This window comes from Terrapene carolina, unplaced genomic scaffold, assembly GCF_002925995.2.
Source record: "Terrapene carolina triunguis isolate 2854851 unplaced genomic scaffold, T_m_triunguis-2.0 Scaffold558, whole genome shotgun sequence".
Lineage (NCBI taxonomy): Eukaryota > Metazoa > Chordata > Testudines > Emydidae > Terrapene > Terrapene triunguis.
Window position 1 is genome coordinate 1,752,632 of NW_020664909.1, and position 18,279 is coordinate 1,770,910.

At 40.8% G+C, this 18,279-nt stretch overlaps 1 protein-coding gene across 4 annotated transcripts in view; it reads right to left on the reverse strand.

Annotated features, from left to right (window-relative positions):
- The window catches only part of CMSS1 (cms1 ribosomal small subunit homolog), a 358,782-nt gene that overhangs the window by 45,182 nt on the left and 295,321 nt on the right, over positions 1–18,279 (reverse strand). Inside the window, exon 1 of one of the 4 annotated variants that reach the window (XM_026658995.2) lies at positions 7,785–7,886. The exons of 2 other annotated variants lie outside the window; for them this stretch is intronic. The gene's annotated coding sequence lies outside the window, so the exon portion shown is untranslated. Of the gene's footprint in view, positions 1–7,784; positions 7,887–18,279 lie in introns of those variants that run through there. One more of the 4 variants, XM_026658997.2, reaches the window with a different exon arrangement.

An 18,279-nucleotide genomic window follows, 5' to 3' on the forward strand; every position in this document is an offset into this window, starting at 1 on the left:
TAAAATAAAGCAGGCTCAGAGCTGGGTGACAAAATGGTAAGAGGCAAGAAGAGAGACTAAAGGGATCGTTAACTGTTTATTTTACAGAGGAAATAAACAGAAAAATGAGAGGAATACAAAATAATGGATGGCACTGACGAGGTAAATCAGACACTTCTATTTACCTTCTTTCATAACATAGGAACAGGGGAACATTCAATTAAAAAGAATAGCAACAACTTCTAAAAGATGAAATTCTTTTTTTGTTTGGTTTTGGATACACAACATGTTCCTGGCCTGTGTGAGTCACTTCTGTAGACATTATTGAGGCCAAGATCTCAGCTGGATTAAGAAAACAATCAGATTTTTATCTGGATAACTAAAACTATTCACAGGTACATTAGACAGGATAAAACCACTTTTAGAAGGGATGTAACGCTCCTGTTTTATGATATAAGGCAGCTGTTGTCATGGATTTATGAAGAAACTTCCCCTGTGGGCAGACTAGTTCATAATTGTGCACTCTGGGGTTTCTTTCACCTATCTCTGAAGCATCCAGTTCTGGCCACTGTCAGAGACATGATACTGGACTAGATGAACCATGGATAACCACCACTCTAGTAATTCCTATATTCTCCTCCCACTCCCATCTTTGTGCCATCTATCACGTAGCTCTCTATGCATGGAACACACTTGCAACCAGTTCCTTTCTTTTTCATCATTCAAATCATTCCCTCCATGGGGCATTCAAACAACACTAACTAACATCGGTCAGAGAACCAGGGAGTGTGACAGAAATGAGCAGGAAGGAAAATAAATTAAACAACGAATAATGTAGCAGCACTAGTCAGATGTACTCATAAAAAACCCAGGTTACTACATAATCTATTATTGTAAATCTCATCCTTTTCTCTATTCCCCCTCCTTCCCACTTGTTGCTCTAAAGTATCATATCTAAAATTAGACTGTAAGCAACTTGAGACAGAGCATACATCTTTTATATATTCTACAAGGTGCCTTCTATCCCCTGGGCGCTGTAGAATAATAAGATTTTGTTGTTGTTGCTATGTTGTCTTTATAAACTGAAGAGTACTGCAGCATAAAAAAAATATTTTTGACTCTTTAGGTGAGTAAGGTCCACTCAGTCTGGGCACGAGGTCACTGAAAAATAGTAGGATTTTGTTGTTTAAACAAACAAACAAACAAAAAACAAAACAAAACAAAACACTCTTGATCTACAACATACCCATTAACTTAGGAAGAATTTTATTTCCCGGAGCTGCCAGCACAAAGAGAAATATTTAGCTCTGTGTAAAGTTTCAGCAGGGGGAAAAACCCCTAAATTACTATGCTCTTGCTTGAAATCTCAGATTACTTGTGAGGGGGAAATTAAAAAAAAAATCAGGCAAACAGTTTCACATCTTTTTCTTACCTCTGTAATTTTAAATTACCTAATTCTTCAGTGAACTGGATAATTAATCTTAATGCAGTTCTTTGATATTCTGTCTTTTCCTGTTCTCCATAAATTACTTCAAGCGTACATTGTGTGACTGCTTCAGTCAAGTTCTCCTTTAAATTAAACTGCTGCGGAACAAAACCATCTTCTAGCTCATCCTAGGTCAATTAGAAGTTGCCCCACTATCTCCACAGTGGTGCTGATCAGCATTGCTGGTCTTAAAGTGGGGTTAGGAGAGGAGAAAGCTGCATTTTCCCTTTGAAGTACTACCACACTACTATTCCCCAAGGCAGCATGTGAGAGATAAACTCTCACTTTCCTTCCCAGCCTAGCCATGATGCTTATTAATGTCTGGGGAACAGATTAGCTGCTTTTAACTGAAATAGGCTGAACTGGGAGCTGAATAGCAGCTGTCACAGGGGCAGATTAAAGAAAGAGGCATCTTGGAGGTACAGAGATGTCTGGTCTAGTAGAGAGAGAGGAAGCACATAAAAGGGAACCAGCAGTTGGAACTGCCTACTGGATGGAATCAGGATTACTCAGATATGTGCTAAAGGCCTATACTGCTAATATCAAAAGCAGGTTATCCTTCAGTTCAAATGGTAGAGTCCTAGGCTTTTGGTGAAGGAGTATCTGAGTTCTTCCCTTCAGCTAACATGAAGTCCTTAATTTCCATGGTGTGATATCCTAGTAGATGGTCAAATGGTTGCCAAGCAGATTTATTACAAAACAAAAACTACATTTTACCATCCTTTTGTTCTGTGTGTGTACAGCCCTAAGCACAATGGGGTCCTGGTCTATGACTAGGCCTTCTACAGTAGTAGCAATACACCTCTACCTCGATAGAACGCTGTCCTTGGGAGCCAAAAAATCTTACCACGTTATAGGTGAAACTGCGTTATATTGAACTTGCCCCGCCCCCCCGGAGCACTGCTTTACCGCATTATATCAGAATTTGTGTTATATCGGGTCGCGTTATATCGGGGTAGAGGTGTAATAATAATAATAATAATAATAATAGGAGAGATCAACACATCATCAAAATCAGCTACAAGAAAAGTGGTTCCTCCCTTCACTTCCAAAGCATCTCTGGTAAATTGGACAGAGAAAAGACTCAAAACATTTCTGTCTCCTTTCTGCCCGCCCTCCCAAAAAGACTGTATTCATAGGTGCTGGAACTAGAGGTGCTGGGGTGCAACAGCACCTCCTGGCTTAAAGTGGTTTCCATTGTATCCAGGGTTTACAGTTTGGTTCAATGGCTCTCAGCACCCCACACTACACAAACTGTTCCAACACCATTGACTGTATTCCTTCTCCTCCGCCCTTCCTCCTCCCAGTAAGCAGTGTACTGAAACACTACTGAGAAATCAAGAAGACTGAAAAAAACCCAAAATGTGTCCCTCTTGGCTAAGGATTAGCAAAACATGTTAAAGTTCAGACAATAAAACAAGATTAAATATTAGAAAGCATGAAGATAGCAAGTATAATGACAGGAAATGAAAAATTAATGTTCAATCACATAAAAGGGCAGAATAATTATAGCTCACTGGAAATCTTTGATGCTATATGGAAAGACAGACTGACTCAGCAAAGTGCCTCTCTTCTTTAAAAATTAATACAGATCTTTCCTTTCCAATTTATTGCACTGAGAAAGATTTTCCAACTTAGTAAAACTTGTGGAAGTAACTTCTTCAGGGCCTTTCTGGTCATGGGTCCATGACAGGCCCCTCACACAGAATGCATTCAAATACTCAGATATCTTAGCACTTGGGTTCTAAAAGCAATAAAGCAAGTAGCTGGGAACTACCAGAATAATTACTAGTAGGCACAGTTCACAGGGGCACATGAAGCTTTGCCTTACAATGACTGTGTCACCCTTAGTTCTAGCTCCTATGTCAACCTTTGCTCAGTCTGTCCTTGGCAGCAGAGGTGGCAACCTGGCTCAATGGTTACATCAGGTGATTACCTTTGATTCTTGCCTATGGTTCGTACTCCACTCCTCTCACCAACCACAGTAATCCATCCAGTCCATCTCTTCTTTCCCTCACACATATGCACTGGGCTTTCCTTTTCCAGAACAGGCTTCCCCATTTATTCAGGGCAGTGGGCCTCCTGAGATCCCAAATGGACTCCAGAATCCCTTACTTTAACTGCAATGAGGCTTCTGAAAGGGTGCGTCTGTAGCCAAAGAAAGCCTTGTAATGCACATCTGAGACCCACGGGCACCTGCCATATGCGACTGAGCAGAAATAGTCACAATCTTATTAGGGGACTGACCAACCAAACGAGCAGAAAGCCTGTCCTGTTCAGGAATGACCAAGATGGTCTTAATGCCTTTCCAGGATATTTTAGTTAACCTATGCCTAAACTGTGGCTGTACAAACAATCTGTAAAGATTTATACTTAATGGTTCCAAATAAAGGCACGACTTTGTTCCATAAAGAAAAATTTCTCACAGAACGTAAATATTCTTCTTGGTCAATTCATACGAAAAAATTACTGATGCTGAATTGCCGGACAAGTCTGCTGGTGCAGTGCTCAACATAGTTTCCTTCTTCCTTTGATTAGTGGCAACTTGAACTAAAAACCCTACCATTTCAGCTGACAAGAACAGTGCTTGATGGCGACGTTTCATGTTATTTTTAGATTTGCTCGGACATGGTCCAACACGTTTAGTATGCAGACATTAATATCTGTCATACTCTGTATCTGCAAAGAATTCTTCATGGAGCATTTCTAAGAATTACCTCCCCTTCAACTCCCCTTTCCAGCTTCTTCTTTCAACACCCTCCACCCCCAACCAGAGCTGATGCTTCCAAACCCGTCGTGAGTTCACCTTGATTCACTAACTGGAAGTGAACCAGAACAGAAAAAGGAATATGTCTACAAGTGACAGACAGGTAGAACTGTCTAACCTAGCACACTGAAATATCTTATACGGACCTGTGTCATATGAGATTAGCTCTACAATGCTCTAAATTAAGCTCAGGTTGCAGACTGACTACAATTCAGCGTCCAGATTACTTGACATTTAAAAAAAATATTGCATCAAAAGATATCACTACAAAAAGGAGGAAATGTACAAACATGACAGAGGAAGAGCGGCTACAGATAAAAATAGCCGGTTATCTCTTTCTAACCAGCAGTACCTCCTGATGCTAACCAGAATGATTGTGTTCCCCTATAACTGAGGGGTCTGATGTAGTTCACTTTTGCTTTCTGACATAATGAGGCAAGTGGGACCGCAATGCTCTTTTACAGGGACAGAAGGCAAATGATTTTAGAAAATGTATCTATTTACCTGGTTTTGAAATCCTAGGTGGTCAAAGTACAAACCAGCAAATACAGTGTTAAGGATCTGACAGCCCATTTTACTGTTTCCCATTCTAGTTAACTTCCTCATAACTAGCACCTCACTGGAACAACTGGTGCTTCAAGATGCCTTTATATTTTAACATGATGTACAAAACAGACCTGTTACCTATGGCAATGTTAAAATAATTGACACTATAGTGAAGGTTCAGACGCACTTTCGTCTCTTACAAATCTCCCAGCTGCTTAAATTTCTCAAAAATTACCTTTGTACTGAAATTTTGCATGTTCTTTCAGCTCATAAGTAATTAAAAAAATATATTTCCAGAAAGTCACTTTGGCTTTATTGAGGTAACATGGAAAATGAGGATCTCAGCTGTTTAAAAGTGTTTCGGATGCTTATTAAAACAACAATAAAATAAATATTTCACACTTATTTAGGGCCTTTCTTTCTGATGGATTCCAAGATGCTTCTATTCTATTCTTGCATATACAAGAACCACTTCACAAACAACTCAAATGCTGCCAACGCTGGATTTAACATTGCAAGCAACACTACCCACTGTTTAAAACAGCAAGAGAACACTGTATCCAACTGAAATCACAAGGGAATTGAGAGTCCGAATGTAATAACCACCTTAAAATTTGGACAGGAGACAGGGGTTAACACCTCTAGTCTTGTGAAAAGTGCCACGGAATTTTAATGACAACAACTGTCCAGGGACTATGATTTTACTCAGAAGATGAATCAATTGAAAAGAATCATCTAGCTGAACAACAGTGCTCTGCTTCAAAAACGCCTCTTTGTGGAAATATTTAACCACACCCACATACCCCATTTATTTAGTACTTTTAAAGAACCTCCATATGGGGCAATTCCCTTAACAGTGAATATTCATATATTACCAGCATTCACTACGTTATAAGTACTTTCCAAACATTCCAAGGAGCCCCCAGTCTACAGACAAACAACGAGACAAAAGTTAGAGGAAAGGAAACAGCTACAGTCAATTTATATACAAGTCAACTTAATTCACTATAAGGAGCAAGATAGAAATGGGTCTTTTAGAAGGATTAATATGTGGACAACCAATGCAAAATATCCATAGAGAACTTTGAATAGGCATGAGTTAATGTTTAACTCTATAGTTAAAGGGGTTGCCTCAGACTATGAGGTTTAGGAACCTCCAGAACTTACACAGCCACCTTGCATCTACCCCAGAATTTATCTGCAGAAAAGGGCATTGGTAATAAATACCAAAAGAATTAACAATTAACAAGAAAGGATTTTTTCTAACTCAGTTTGTTTGGGAACGAAGCAATGACTGACTTTCTGAAATCATGATCCTTCCTATATTTTATTATGACGCGAGGGATGGCGAGAGGAGAGAAGTCTGACATTATTGCTGGTGAAATGTAGTGGATTGACAGCTCTAGAGCCTGAAGTTCTCCATACACAGAAGTCATGATACATAGGTGTTGATAGTGCAAGCTTCCCTCACATAGCCCCACCAATGCACCTCAAACCTGACCTAGAGGAGCTCCCCCCAACACTTCAACAGAGGATTTGGTCTTAACAGCCCATTCAATTCTAATATATAACAGCCTGCTAAGTAAAGCAACTGGCAGAGATATACCACAAGCACAGGCCTCTTTATTAAAAACATGCTCAAGATACCACAGGAATGCAGTACCAGAAATCAGAAACCCTGCTAATCCATTCCATAAACTAGATTATAGATTATTTTCTATGCTAGTCCTGATATCATCTGGCATCAGAATAAGGAAACATGCTACCATAACATCATAAAGGTATCAGAGAGTCAACCCACAGCCCTGAGAATGTATATGAAGAAAACAGGAGTTGTCTGGAGGCAGCCTAATTCATTTTTCATATTCTCTCAAAGTCAAACACCAATTTCCTTTATTACAGCTAGCTTTTCGGCCTACAGGAGCCATCCATAAAGATGTTATGATACACAGTTCTAATAGATATTCCATTTAATTAATAACAGGTTTCGTTTTTTATGATATCTTTGACTCTAGCATTGCTGTTCAAAGTTAGAATACTGCTGTTTTGCTTGCCTCTACTGCTATTCAATCTCTTTTATTTTATTTTATTTGTAGGCATATAGTATCACTCATGGCTATAATGCCCCTGATTTCCTTTCTGAGGCTTGTTTTACCATTAAGAATAGTGTGGCATGCATATGAACTAGCTGAAGCAATCTCAAAAATAATACCTATCTTTAAAAAGGGGAACAAAGCGGACCAGAGGGATTATATACCAGTCAGCCTAACTTTGATACAGGAACAAATTATTAAACAACCCATTTGTAAGCACCTGGAGTATAGTAGGGCTATAAGAAATAGACAGCAAGGATTTGTCAAGAACAAATCATGCCAAACCAACCTCATTTCCTCCTTTGACAAGTTTACTGACTTAGTGGATAAGGAGGAAGCAGTAGATATCTTCATTTTAGAAAGGCTCTTGACAAAGTCCCCCAGGACATTCTCATACGCAAACTAGGGAAATGTGGTCTAGATGAAATTACTACAAGGTGAGGGTACAGCTGGTTGAAAAAAAAATGTACTCAAAGCATAGTTATCAACAGTTCATTGTCAAACTGGGAGGGCATACTTAGGTAGGGTTGTGCAGGGGTCTGCCCTGGGTCCGGTATTATTCAATATTTTCATTGATAACTTGGATAAAGGAGAGGAGAGTATGCTTATAAAATCTACAGACACACCAAACTGGGAGGGGTTGCAAGCCTTTTGGAGGGCAGGATTACAATTAAAAACAACCTTGACAAATTGGAGAATTGGTCTGAATGCAACAAGAAATGTCATGCCCTTCCTACTCATCTTACTTCAAGGCTCTGTAATGTTTAAGGCTGGAAGGTACAAAATGATTCAAAGCAATATCCCATCTGTTATCCCTGTTCTAAACTTGTATGCAGAGTGTGTCTGAAATGACCAAATAAAGAGCGGTATCGCTTGATCTAGACTGTAATTACCATAAAAATAGAGTTCATACCTACACTTGTTTGCTACAAACAGATAGCTGCTTGCTTTTTTGTCCCATTACACTGCAGCTCTGTCCCATTAGATCCTCTTTGTGGAGAGTGACAGCCTGTGAGGTCAGTTTTCTGACAAGGTCATCTGCCTTCAGAGTACGAAGAGAACCGCACAGAAAGTGGGTTGGGTTATATTTAGAGTTTGGTCCAAGTCAGTGCCATGGTTCCCACTGTCTCTCCCTTGCAGCACTGTCTCGCGTCTCTGGGTATAACTCTCTGCTGCTGCTACTCAGCCTACAGAATACAAACAGAAAAATCATTCTGAATTACTGTTCTGACTAGGCTTCTCAACTTGCTAAAACAAGTGAATTGGGAGCTCAGAGGAGGAATCAGCAATTTCCTTCATTCTGTATCTTTAAATAGACAATTTTCTTTATGAAAGTGGATTTGCCCCTTTGGAGTGAATGAGAGGAAGGAAATTGTCCAGAATACAGCAGAGGAAGCTTTCCTGCTCTAAGGTAAGTTTGTTTTACCTTGATGATATCATCATCATTGAGAAATTTGTTCGTTTGTTTAATGCACCAGACACGATTCTTCTGTTAGACCTCTACTCTATTTACCCTTAACATGAATGTTTTTTTGGGTTAATGACCTGAATAGGGGTCTGGACAAATTCTCAGCTATTTGACTGATGATGTATAAAATATCAATTTGCATATTAATATGGGAAGTAAACAGGAAAATAATTAAGAATACACCAGCATGTGCAATACAGTATCCATGTCTGATTAAATCAGATTTATGAACATCACAGTAAATATTACAGATTTAGTATTAGAAAGTGCACTCCAAGAAAAGAAACTCTTACATTCTGAAAGTAAGCAAAAAGCGTGTGTATGTGAGAATATATGTGAATGTATGCATGTGTGTGTAGTTAGTGATTATATTATATTTATGTGCATTAAGTATATGCAGGTTCCGAAAATATGCTTTCCCTTGACAGTAAGCATGCAAAATAGGGTTCACTGCAAGCAGCAAGGATCATTTTAAATAAAGGTCACTCAAAAAGGTGCTCAGGCTCTCTCACATTTCCAAAGAAGTTGCACAGCTTCAGGGCAGCTATAGGTAGGATACAGGGGTCATATGATAGAGGTGTTTTCTTTTCAACAGAATGCTTCAGACTGGTAGCGCATTGTTTCCTTATAAAACTTAAAAGCAAAAGTACTTTAATTGTTTTCCTTATCTACTTTAATCTGTTATGATGTTTAAAAGAAAAACATGGACAGAATACAACATGCCATATGTAGTAAGGGTTAGGAAGAAATCTATCCAACTAGAGGGGTGACGTGACTGAATCGTACAATGCTAATTTCCTTTCCACAGGAATGTGATGAACAAAGGAATCTGTTTATAGTGAAGTCTGATATAAATGAATCTCTGTTCATAATGAAGTAAAGAATCCTGAATTGTTTCAGTGCATCATGGCATGCACCTTGCAATTCTTAACATTACAATGAATTTCTAATTAGAGCTAAACACTTCTGTAGGGTGAAAAAATGGCTTTCCTCTATGAGGCTTTCCTGTGTATTCTCCAGTCACATTAAGTTCTTGTTTTAATGCAAACTGTGAAATGATGCTCAAACAATAATACTAGCACACCTGAAGTATTACAAACCTTATAAGTACAGTACACTTAATAAAATCAATATTTTGTTACTCCCAGACCATTCGTTGGTCCTGAAGGCCTTATGGAGTCATCTTAGTGGAGATATACCAACTGAACTAAGGTGTAAGAGCAGTTTAATGCAATAGCCTTGTGCGTGGTTATTTATGTCCTTAGCCTTAATAAACAGCTCTACAAGTCTCACTCATTCAATGCTAATGTTCTAGGATCCTCAAATGTAATACTTTAGAGTCTATTTTTGCTTTTGATTTGCTCATGTACCCCCATTGGTGCTAATGAATGTTATACGGATGACTGATAAGGCTGTTACTAGCCCCCAAATGTGTGACACGGTCTGGGTCCATCCCTTGTTCTGCTGGCTGGCAGAACAAATAAAAGAGCCCCTAACACACTTCAGGTCACATGACATCACCATACAATGTCATGAGTCAACATGAGGAGGTTGTGTTACTATGTGATGAGGATATGTCACAATGTGTTAATGGAACATGGATGTATACACCAATGCAACACCACAATGGCTTTCTGAAAAGCAAACGCAAATAGGTGTCAATTCTAGAAAACACTCAGCCAATAAGTTTCATTGTGAACAAAAGCTCCAGACATTTTTGACACTGTACCACTAGAAGTTCTCCTTTCTGTCCCCAGTGCAAACTTGTTGCAAAAGCCTATACCTCAGTTGATGCATTTGAAGGCTGGTGGCCTTTATTTTAGGAAGAATAATAAGGCAACAGGAGAGCACTACCACTCATATGGAGTTAGTTCATCTATGCAATGCCGTCCAGTTCAGTTCCTGTAATTAATTCCTGTCTCCTTTTTCTAATATATCTGCTATTAAACTCTTTTGTATAGTATATTACATTAGGCTATAAAAGTATAATGCTTACATTCTGGCAGAGTCTCACATGCTGAAGGAATCTATCTTGATCACTTCTCTTAACTTATATAAAATCACCCTCTGATGTTTCCTTCTTTCCAATTTCATTTAGCAACGTACTTGCAAGACCTGAGCATTTGACTGATTTTTGGCACAATGAAAGACATAATGGCTGACATCCATTTCCACAAAAGTGCTTCCTAAGAGTTCATGGATCTTAACGAATAACTGTTAAAGGAATCTGTCATTGTGTAGATTTGGGCTAAGTAGGAGGTGATCATTCAGATTTTCTGGAGGATTTTTTAATGTGAGGAAATTGGAGGACAACATACTGTATGCTGGGCTGTAGAAGAAGTGCTAATGTGTTTCTAAAGTTCATTACCAGGTAAGGACTTAATAGTATTAAGCAGTTACCAACATAAACTAAAAATAGCAACAAGTCTTTGTAGACAGAATTGTTTTTACGTGGATCGGAGATGAGAGAAATATCGGAGGAGTGCTTGTCTGTTGATTACCCATATGCTGCCAGCTATCCAGGCAGAGCTCCAAGGGCACATTCATCAATTCATAGATTCCAAGGCCAGAAGGAACCGTTGTGAACCACTGTGACCATCTAGTCTGATTTTCTGTATCACAGGCCAGACAACTTCCCCAAAATAATTCGTAGTGCAGATCTTTTAGAAAAACATCCAATCTTGATTTTAAAACTGCCAGTAATGGAGAATCCACCAGAACCCCTGGTAAATCATTCCAATGGCCAGGGCCGGCTCCAGGCACCAGCCCACCAAGCTTGTGCTTGGGGCGGCACCTGGAGGGGGGCGGCGCGGCGCTCCGGCCGCTGGGGAGAGCGGGGCCACAGCCGGGCTCGCCGCGGGGCGGCGCGCCGCCCCCCGCCCGCCGGCCGCCGGGGGGAGAGCGGAGCCCCCGCCGGGGCTCGCCGCCCTCCCCTGGGGCTCCGGCCGGAGGCTTTTTCGCCTGGGGCGGCAAAAAAGCCAGAGCCGGCCCTGCAATGGCTAATTACTCTCAACATTAGAAATTTATGCCTCATTTCCAGTTTAAATTTGTCTAGCTTCAACTTCCAACAATTGGATCATATTATACCTTTCTCTGCTAGATTGAGGAGCCTGATATTAAATATTTGTTCCCCATGTGGGTATATATAGACAGTAATTAAGTCATCCCTTAACCTTCTCTTTATTAAACCAGTGGTTCTCAACCAGGGGTACATGTACCTGTGGGGGTACGCAGAGGTCTTCCAGAGGATACATCAACTCATCTACAGATTTGCCTAGTTTTACAACAGGCTACTTAAAAAGCACTAGCAAAATCAATACAAACTAAAATTTCACAGACAAAATGAGAACATAAGCAATTTGTCAGTAACAGTGCGCTGCAACACTTTTGTATTTTTATGTCTGATTTTGTAAGCAAGTAGTTTTTAAGTGAGGTGAATCTTGGGGGGTACACAAGATAAATCCGATTCCTGAAAGGGGTACAGTAGTCTGGAAAGGTTGAGAACCACTGTATTAAACTAACTAGATCAAGCTCCTTGAGTCTATCCCTATACAACTTGTTTTCTAATCCTTTAGTCATTCTTGTGGCTCTTCTATGAACACTCCAATTTAACAACATCCTTCCTGAATTGTGAGCAGCAGAACTGGACACAGTGTTCCAGTGGCCATCACACCAGTGCTAAAAACTGAGGTAAAATAATAATTCTGCTGCCGACAGAGTAAACAGATGGGTGACCAAATCCAAACAACACGCGTATCAGCTGGAATTATTCAACCATATTCAGATAACCAGTACTGATGCTAATATGCTTGCCTACACCGAGCACCTCCCAATGTAACCAAACAGCAACTGGAGCTGGGGTATTCCGTTCAGTCCTGCTGTCCCTGAGCCAAAAGGGACTGGAATCACTACTCAGGCTCTGAGGTGGGGCCAGAGTATGTGACAATTTTCCCAAGTGACTCCCTTTGGCTGGTGATCAGGATGAAGAGGGCACTGTGCATAGCGTCCCTCAGTCAAAGGGAAAGTAATGCGATGGGAGAGGAGAGGGCTGCAATGGAAGAGGGAAAAGAGGCCAAAATATATTCAAAACTAAATCACTGTCTAATTAGCTGCAATTCAGTTGCTCTCATTAATAAGCATTTATTCTGTGGCAGCAACTTGAGGGGAACCAGGTTGGAGCCCCATTGTGCTAGTCTCGGTATAGAGAAAATGGCAGTCCTTGCCCTCACCCAGCTTACAGTCTAGGATTCTTCATTAAGTCATCTCAAGAACTGGACACAGATTTCCCCTGGAATAATCATGCTGCATTTCATGTTTTATGCAGGCATGCTGTGCTTGCAAATTAACTCATTTCAACACTGTTTCATGCTGATTATCGTGACTCTCAGCGGGCACTATTACAGGAGGAATGATAATGGAGATGGTGCTCTCACGTATGCAAAAGGAGAATGACGGGCTGGCTATTAGATAGCCAACAAGGACAACAAAAAAATTCAAAACTGGAGTTAAGCAAAGAACTCACCACATCATTTCATTTTCTGCTGAAGAATCTATTTTCCCGCCTCATTTTACTGGTGACAGGGAGGAAGAAAAATCAGAGTTGATACTCACAACAAGCCACACAGCCCCAAGCTTCGTCTGACCTGCTTTTACAAATCCATCTCTCACAATGCGACAGAAAAAAAGAAAAAACTTGTCCATGGGGTCGCCCGCTGGATTTCACCCTTTGTGCACCAGACAAATAACATCTTAGTGACATCTCAGCGTAGAACAACAGATATTCTGCTCTGAGAAAAACAATTGAGTCTACAGCCTGTGTGCTCTTTCTCAGTCTGGGACATTGTTGGAGTGAACACAAGCATCTCCGACACTGCATTTCAACTGTGCATTAGAAAATATTATCCCCATATGGGGAAATTCACCCTTACTCTCCCAAAAGCACCTCGCTTTGTGTTTCTATCCAAGGAGAGGCTGGGGACAGCCACCTGCAGTCATGGGCAGGCTACAGGGGCTAACACAGCCTCTTTGTGACTTCTATTACAATTTATGGGCTGGAATATTGACTGCTACTCCTCTGTCCTCCAAGCACAGATTCCTGGACACTGTATCCACTTAGACGTGGGTCTAGTGGTCCCTCCATCAACATATGCCCCAATACTCACCTCTGTAACAGATTATTCAGAATTGGTGAAGAACCTACTACTGTGGCAGAAAGAGAACAGAGAGTCCTCCCTGTGTGGGATGAATTTTGCCCTTAGAGCCAACTCCTGGGGAAAATGGCACAACTTGAGTAAATGGGCTGTGTGCTCAGATTATAGCATGCAAAAAGCACAAGAATGAAACTGTAATCTGTAACCACCACATGTAGTAGCCAGTGCCCACCTGAGCTTTGCAGGTACCACATGGTACCTCAGATGCAGCCCCACTGTTGCCCCATATGCAGATGCTCTGGCCATGCTCCCATCCTACCCCTAACCCTCACCTACAGGCAAATTAGGGAGTTCTACCGCATGGATACCCATTGTCCAGCCACTCACACAACACAAAGGACTGGCTGCAGGGAGGGCATGTCATGATTTGCCCCTTTGATTCTCTTAGAGGAGAGAATTTTTTAAAATGTCCCTTAGGCTTTGTTGGGTGAGGAGGGAGAATAACAATGAAATCTTTATTTAAGAAAATAAAAAAAAGATGACAAAGAAGAGAATTAAAATGACCAAGTCACAGTATTTGAACCATTTGATTTGCCATGCAAAGAAACATCCCAGTTCTGTTGCATCAGTTTATACATTTTCAGGTTAAAGATCATTATCTATACCTTACATATCCACTTTCAGCTGTATACGAAAAGTGATGACTTTTACTGGACCATGTCCTGCATTATATTCAAAATTAAACATAACTGTTTACAGCTTCCAGACTACTGACAAACTAGAGCAGTAAACTGAAAATGAGTATTAAGGTTGGAGATCTATTTCTTTCCATGGCAACAGATGTTCTATAGCAGGTTCACAGATAGATCCTTGCTCCTACAAGGGATTAGCTCAGAAAAGTCCAGAAGGAAGACAGTAGTAGGGGGAAATTACTATAACATTTACTATAACAATTACTATGAGTTCAGAATGTACATTTAATCTCTCAGTATGCTAAATAAAGTCCACAAGTTAAATAGAGGAGCTGAAAAGCCTAGAAAAGGATTGGCAGCAATGCCAAAACTGCTGAAGTGGCCTTTCTAAGAACAGTGTAGCTGTAGACTTCAATGCCAGCTGCCGAGGGAGTGTAATACTGTACATGCAGTGCTGATTTAACGGTACATTTCATTCTAAGATTACTTTGTTTTATTAAAAATATTTTTCAGTAACATTCACATTTGCATGATATGGCCATAATTATACAGGAAAAGGCAGTTAAAATTCATTTTATATTATGTATTTTTTTCATTCATTCCTCAGGCAAATATTTCATCTTCAGTTATATATACTAAATGTCACCAGCTTCAGGTAACCTGCACCAGGACTAAAAAATTAAATCTAAGTATAATGACTCTACTGAGTTCCACTCTCTTTCCTACTGCAAATAGGAGATGTATTTGTGCATATCTATGCATTTTATATACAGAGAAATATGGATTGAAGACCAACTCCAACAGACAATCCCCTGCTCTAAGCAAACATTTTAAAGTAACCTTTCTAATTCATTTTTTCCAACTTTTATTCAAAGCCACCTTTTCTAAGAGTCGTTTATTGCTGGCCCCATGGCTGGTCACTTACACAGAAAGTAAGAACAGTGTGAAAACTCTCTTACGCACACAATGAACACTATTTTAAAAAAATCCATATTTAGCGTGCCATTACATTTTACTTTACCACAGTATACCACAAACAACGCTACATGAGAGAGAATGCATAACCAAGAGAGGAAAAAATGCAAGATACTCCCAACAATAGACCTTTGGATGATAAATATTTGGGAAGATCTCTCTATGAAGTTCAACAGCTTGAAAAATAATGTGCATAGTACAATGAAAACTGGATATGTTAGGCCACATGTGTTTGTCTTAGTTACATGAGTAGTTCCATCCAATAAGATAACTTATCAAAGTAAAACAGGCAGAAAATGTTACTTATTTTCACATCCCTTGTTTGGTGGAGTAGAATTAAGGGATGAAAAGGGCAGTGCTTGCTCTTTTGCCGAAAGCCATTATGAGTGGTGATCCCCAAATGAAAGAGGAACAAGCATTTGGCTTGTAAATTGTTAATCAGAGTCACTCACTACACAGGGGACTCCACTGGTGTTGGTGTCACCTTGTGAAATCATTTTAAGGTTTGGTACCTTTTGTTGGGTCTGCAGGAGTGCGATGCCAAGATCAGCTGTTTGCATTCCCAGTTTGGAACATAAACATGTGCTGTAGCTGCTTATGCAAGTAAAGTGGGGCTCAGATATCCTGCTGATGAGGATGGTATTAGATTCTGAATGAAACAGAACTAGCTACCACTTCAGTTTCAGTCAGTTACTGCAAAAGTCATTCTACTGCTATCCCCAAAATAAGCAAAACGCAACATATCTTTAGGTTTCAAAATTAAACTCTACCATTAACTATATCAATAATTAGGAGGGGAAATCCCACTTGGACAGGGGGGTGAATACGTAATTTATTTGTACTCGTGAAAAGTGACAGATTAAAACCAATTGGATGGACACAAAAGTAGCGCAGTCAGTTGCTCTGCAGTTCTTCCTACATAGCTGTGCCAGTGCACATCAAGCCTCAGCAGCAACACCCCATGCTGTTTGACTGCTCAGGAGCGGAGTCAGCAAAATTATTTAATAGTTTTTTTTCTGTGGACCAGCAGACATTTCAAGTTCAGACTGAGATGACCCAACTCTGTCAGTTTGTAACATAGAACTTGAGCCTACATCTCTAGGGAAAAACTAGAGCATTAATCCCCCCATTATAACTACGTTCACCTGATTGCTAGTCAGTCTACGTAGAGGAACACATAGCCTAATTATAGAGGGAACAGTCCTTAAAAATTTTCCCTGAGGTTGAGCTCATGAATCCTAATTCTCTCCCATTTTATAAATCCCACCCAGTTTGCTCTTGTGGAAGGGTTGCTGTTAAGTTGTAAGAGATGCCCCCTCCAGCCAGTGGAACACGACACAAGAAATCAACAGCAGGTCTCATTAAGTAATGCAGAGCATTATTATCAGGCCATTGGAGCAATCAAGGCTGGCTCCTTCTCTGTCATCTTCTAAAGAGTGCCTGCATAATTGAAGACAATCTATCTCTATATAAGTTTTACATTATTTTAGAGAAGGTAAAACACTAACTGCTTGGCAGTTTCAGATTTTACAATTGTTGAAGGTATATTAAAGGCATTCATTTATGTTGCACATATTCTTTGCATTCTGTATAAATACCTCTTGCATACATTCAGAGGAGGTGGCTCCAGACAGTACACTTGTAGTGCAGCTAAATGCAGATCTGTGGGAAGGGCTGTCTAGTGGTTGTATTCGGTGTCGGGGGTAAAGATTCCTAGATTTTACTCCTAGCTCTAATATTGACTTGCTGGGATCTTTGGCAAGTCACTAAACCTCTTTCTGCCTCAGTTTGCCCATTTGAAAAAAGGACCCAGTAACACTCTACTGTCAGGACAGAGCATCGTCAGCTGAGCCTGAGGACTAGTCAGCCCCGCCTCCAGGCAGATAAATGAGCTCAGCTGGGTTCAGGGGCACTGGAACAATTTGTATAGTGGGGATGCTGAGAGCCATTGAACCAAACTGTATACCCTGGAATGTATATGATGTATTTGATGGAAATCACTTCAAGCCACGGGGTGCACCACACACCAGGCACCCCTACTCCAGCACCTATGGCTGGGTTGTGGTAGGACTGCCTGACTGGCAACCCGCCTGATTGGCTGAAGGGAGCCAGCAGCAGTAGCAGGTTGCTGGTTGCTCAATGGTTTGCCCGCTGCTGTGATTGCTCATGCTCCAGCCTTGCTCCTGACTTGTTCCTGCCCTACCTCAGCCCTGTGTCCCTTTCCTGACCCTTGGCTCTGGGTCCTGGCTCCTGAGTCCGGCTCTGATCCTTGGCTCTGCTTCCTGGCTCCGACCACTAGCCTCCGGCTCCAGCTCTGGTTCCTGGCCACCCCCAGTCTGGTTCTAACCACTGAACCGGTCTGCCAGCGCTTGGGCTCTTGACACCTACCTTACTGAGGTGGTTTGAAGCTTAATTAATATTTGTAAAAGGCTACGGGACCCTTGGGGGAAAGTGCTGTAGAAGCATAAAGAATAATTAGTTAATTTACTACCTTCATTTTTCCCTTGTACAATAAGGACAGAAGGAACACAGTGTCTCTGCATGATCCACTGAAAAAGAAGTAGTGCTTTGTAATGAGCTCCATGTACCTGCCTTCAAAATGTCAAGAAGAAAAACTAACCTGAGGCTGGCTCTACACAGCTCTGGCTGAATGAGATAGAATTTAACCCTGAAATTACAGTTCTGAAAATTCTGCATAGTAATAAGAAATATTTAAAGTGTCACTTTCTCATAGCTCTATTAGACCAAAACTGTCTAGGAGAATGTGTTGGCATCGAACAAAAAATGGAAATGGATCAGTCCTATCCATAGGGCTTGACTGTTGCACACAACCCAAGGAATTACTGGAGAAAGATTTTGTAAAGCTAGGGTTGGAATACATGGTACAGACGACACAGAAGCAGTATTTTCTCTAGACCCTGCCCTCAATGCAGGAGACAATGCCTCATAATGCAGATATACTCCGATTCCCTGCACAATTTTACACTCTATGAATTTCTCACTGTAGGCCAGGGGTCGGCAACGTTTGGCACGCGGCTCGCCAGGGTAAGCACCCTGGCGGGCTGGGCCAGTTTATTTACCTGCTGACGCGGCAGGTTCGGCCGATCGCGGCCCCCACTGGCC